Source organism: Homarus americanus, unplaced genomic scaffold (assembly GCF_018991925.1).
Source record: "Homarus americanus isolate GMGI-L3 unplaced genomic scaffold, GMGI_Hamer_2.0 scaffold53225, whole genome shotgun sequence".
Taxonomy (NCBI): Eukaryota; Metazoa; Arthropoda; class Malacostraca; order Decapoda; family Nephropidae; genus Homarus; species Homarus americanus.
Genome location: NW_024750875.1, coordinates 762,155 through 767,134, shown reverse-complemented (window position 1 = coordinate 767,134; position 4,980 = coordinate 762,155).

The window sequence follows — 4,980 nt, the reverse complement described above, 5'->3', positions numbered from 1 at the left end:
GAGGGTGTAGGAGGTCCTCTGTTAGTCAAAGGAGAAAGTCGCCAATGTTAAAATTCGAGCTTCACTAATACACTGCTGGTGGGGGGAGTGAGGTGTGGGCAGTGTTAGCCAGCCTAAATTGGAGAGTTCGAGGTTATGAATGCCCTTATTTTCTGACCAATTTGCTCATATTACCACAAAATGCTTTCCTTCAAGGTTAATAATTTACAGGTAATTTTTCAAAGAAACAGCATAAATACACATATAAAATATACTTGATCTTTATCATAATATAATAAATGAGAAAATAGAAGTTACCATAAAACAATTCAGTCATCTAGTTGTGTCCACTTGAGCCCTAATGCTGGGTCAACCGGACAAGACACGTCATGAACACCTTACACCTGGGGAACCAACCAGATGAGCTTAGGGTTACTGGGTCAAAGGTGAGGGTCATTGTTGAAGGAACACCAGAGAGGAGAGTCAAACGAGGTCATGTATGATGGGGGGTATTGCTGCACCTTTATGTAAACATGACACTCCTTTATTACGCCACAAACCTTTATGAGAGTTGATACCTGGCAAATACCGGTGTAATTGAAAATTTTTCTCGTCTGTTATCACTAATTTATTCACAAAAGTTGATATAACATATTCAATAGCAATGATTTAATGACCTTTGTAGTGCAAGGATCAAAAGATTTCTGACTGTGTATGTCAGTCAGTCAGTCAGTCAGTCAGTCTACAGACCTGAAAGTTGACATATATACTAACCAAATCTCAAGAGCTACACTGAGATACACACGCCAGGTCACCTTAGTCTACATGTAAAGTTTCTGGTCCTAAAGTTTCATAGTCATGGAAATAAGGGTCAAGAATGATCTAATACGAACGTGTATTATCGCGACGCTGTATGTAAGAACGAAGACACAGTCACTCACAATTATAAACCATGTTCAATAAATCTTTACTCTTTTCTGCTTGAGCTATATCTGTAAGCTCTTCAGTCATAACGTATGGGCCGAGTAGTATAGAGTCTCAAGCACACACTTAAAACCCTTAGTTCTGGAAGCGCTGCCATACATTATAGTGTTGTGACCACATTTACAACTGAGAAGAAAGACGAGATAACTAAACTATAACATAACACAGGAGGAAAATAAAATTCGACAAAATAATAAAACTTTATTCAGGTTTTTCTTTTTGTTAGTACACTAGTCAACAACATTTACAATCCTTGGTTTAAATAAGTTTTGTGTTTTATATATACAGTAGGTCGTCTTGAAGCACGGAGCAAACCCCTTGACCCTAAAAGAACCTGGAAAATATCACAGAAGTATTTTAACTCCAGATCAGGGTGGACATCCAGTCGACGTCAGCTTAGTGTTGACGTGTGTGTGCGCCTCTCCTTCATGGATTTACACTAACTGTTTTGACCGTCACACACCCCTCTGGAACTCTGTAAACTCAATATTCCAACTGAATTGACTATAAATTGTGGCGCACACTCCCTCACGTGTTCCCAGTATGAGCGAGAAATAACCAGTTGATGACTCAGTCAGGTCGAGAATACACCATAACGCCGCAAGCTGTCAGGGCCACACTAACCATCCCGCCATTAAGCTGCACAGTTAAGCTACCTTCCACTTTCCTCTCTCAATCTCTGAGGCCTCCATCTCACTCGTGTGGATTCTAGACCTGTTCACCCTTCACCATCCCTCTAACAGGTGCATTTACTCTCCCACTGTATATGTTGACTCTGTATACACACATACCCTCCACTACACAACATTCTTTCATTTTTATCTGTACGGTTTCTCTCTCTACTCTCATTTACACTTAGGGAAGGCGTTGTATCGAGACTAATGGGGTAAAAGGTAACAAAACAACTGTGTGTAGGACATTAATGTTGCTGTTTTTAATATTTCCCTAATTCACATACTTGCTTTCTAATAATCGACGTTCATGTTATAGTTATATTTACTTGTTTTGGTATTAGCCAGAATTTTGTTATTTCTCGACGGTATTTACTTTATTTTTCTTTCTTGTGATGCCGTGAGTGAAGGATAAAACAGACAGCAGCTCAGCACACAAGTAGGTAATGTCTGTCAGCTCCTAAGCGTCAGTGTTTATCTAAAATGTTATAAAGTTTTTCAGGGAAGTGATAATGTTGTTCTCGGGGTGAAAGTTGGTAGTGTAAGTCCTTGGCTCCTCTTCAGATAAGGTTTAGATAAGCTGAAGTCTCGTGTTATCTCTCCTCTGGCTCATGGTCAGTTTTTATGCATCTTCGTGTTCTGAGTCCAGTCCCTTTCTTCCCCCTCAACAGACGGTGTTTCATATGTTGTTTTTGTGTAGAAACTGTAATGTGTAATGTGTCGTGCTTCTTGTCTCTCCTTGGTTAAACTTCCCATCTTTTTATCTCAGAAAATAGTGGAAATTGTGTGAGTTGTTTTCTTAGGTGTAAGTTGTTGTTCCTCTGTAGGTTTGTTGTGATACAGATCTCTCAGTAGAGTTATTGTTACTTTTTAATTCCTTTTCAGAGTTCTTGAGGGTATTTAGTCTTGGCATCGTAGCTTAAAATAATTTCCGGGGTTAAATGATGAATATTTTGTACACTTCTTGTCTATACTTACCCAATCGTCAGTAACACGTTTCTCAATTACTTCTGGCCACAGTCATGCAACATAAACATTAGGTCACTAATATATGCGTCTTGGTACTTTATGGTCTCGTCTATGTTTGGGTTAGTCACTGTGAGGATAAGGTGTGAAAGGGAGCGGCAAGTATGGATACAACTTTTTTTCTTAAAATGTTCACCTGTCTCCAGCGAGATAGAATTGTGAAGGTTAATCTTTATATTCTTGTCACTCTGCCTTTTAAGTGTATTCTAGATCTCAACTAGCGTAACTGGTTGGCAATAATATGTCTTATTTCACAGGGATCTAAGTGTACTTATTGCTCGTGTAGTCTTGGTTTTATATATCATCACCACGTAATAATCATGTGTCTATACCAGCCAGCATTGTGTTATTGTATTCAGAGGACAACATTATGCTGAGTAGTGAAGTAAATTGACTTCTGCTGGTGTAGTTCCTGGCTTAAAATAATACTTCTTGTCATCACCTGGTATAAAACCGTTCTCTTCACAACACGACTCTTGATGTGTGATTATTAGTTCCTTATTTTTAAGAAGTTCATATTAATTATACTCTTCATTTAAGTTTTCTTATGTCAAACAAACTTTCCTTATTTACTATTAAAAAGACACGTGAAGAGAATAAAGTAGAAACTGTGAACTTATGAACACAAAGACACGTGAAGAGAATATACTAGACACTGTGAACTTATGAACACAAAGACACGTGAAGAGAATATACTAGACACTGTGAACTTATGAATACAAAGACACGTGAAGAGAATATACTAGACACTGTGAACTTATGAACACAAAGACACGTGAAGAGAATATACTAGACACTGTGAACTTATGAACACAACTCATAAAACTAATAACACATAGGTTGTGATTTATTCCATTCACGGAGCTCATCATAATGGAGCTTGTAGGAGAGAGTTTGGCTAACGAGGTAAAGGTGCATAAAATTCTTGGTTTACCTGAACTTACGAGGAAGAAAAACCTATAGAAAGTCTCTCTTAATTCGTAATGTAGTACTTCCATTACATTAAGAACTCCAACAGTATAACATAAAACAAATGACAACGGTAATAACGCGTTCATTTGTTCATCAGTGAATATAACAGTCAATGTGAAAGTAAACTCTAACAGCTATCCATCGGCTCTTTTTGGATGATAGGGAGGTGCAGAGCGTTTACTTAACGATGTGACGTCTTTCATGACTCATATAAAGAGTTAATAGTATTGAAAACATTGAAGTCATGATAAGAAAATAATGATAAAAGTTATTTGTTGGGTATAACCCCTGACGAGCATTATGGGTCAAAGGTTAAAGCCACAAAATAAAGACTTAAAAAATTTTATCATTGTCTTTTTTTTTAATTATTCTTTGATGATTCTGTACTTCCACTTAACCTTCGATAATTACATTTTGTCTAATATCCTCTTCATTTTCTTATTACCATACATTCTTTATAGTCCACACTATATTAAGGCAGTCCACATTATATTAAGCCATTCACTTTTCTTATAATATCTTATATACACATTTACATTTCACACAGTCTCACCTTCTCGCAACACACACCAAGATCGGGAGAAAATTATCAACAACATCTCGTACTCAGCTGGACATCCAATACCCCCCCACTACTCTACACACACACACACACACACACACACACACACACACACTGTACATCAGAAACTGTCGCATCAGTCGCCACGCGTCTTCATCCATCTGCTGCACTACACAACCATCACCTCACTCCTCAGTATCCATGGGCTCAGTGCACGACCTCCTCCCCCTCCCACCCATGTACCAAACCTCACCACAACTACGAACTTTTAATAGGTTTTTTCTCACTTCTATTTTCTTGTGAGCTCCGGTAATTAGCCTGTGTTTTTTTGTTTTTTGTTTTTACGACCAGTGGCCTGTGAAATCTCTCTACACGTGTCTTTGTGAGATTCTTCTTTGTATCCTCGTTGTAAAGTCTCTTGTACTTAGTCCTCGCTCTCCAGGTTTGTGAGATGTGAAAGGGAGAAATATCTTCGTGACTGAAACTTTCTGAAATGGTCCGGTACCTTCCCCGTGTTATTACAGGAACGAGGTAGTTAATCTGAGGTGGTGTCATGAGGTTAGTTAATCTGAAGTGGTGTCATGAGGTTAGTTAATCTGAAGTGGTGTCATGAGGTTAGTTAATCTGAGGTGGTGTCACACAAAGCTTTATCCTGAGACTATTAACATTACATCTATCAAATTTTTATTCATTATCAAGTGAATATTGACTAGGGCCCACAAATCCATTCAGTTATTTACATTGACGTCTAATGCAAATCGGATTAACAGTTTCCTTTGTGTCGTA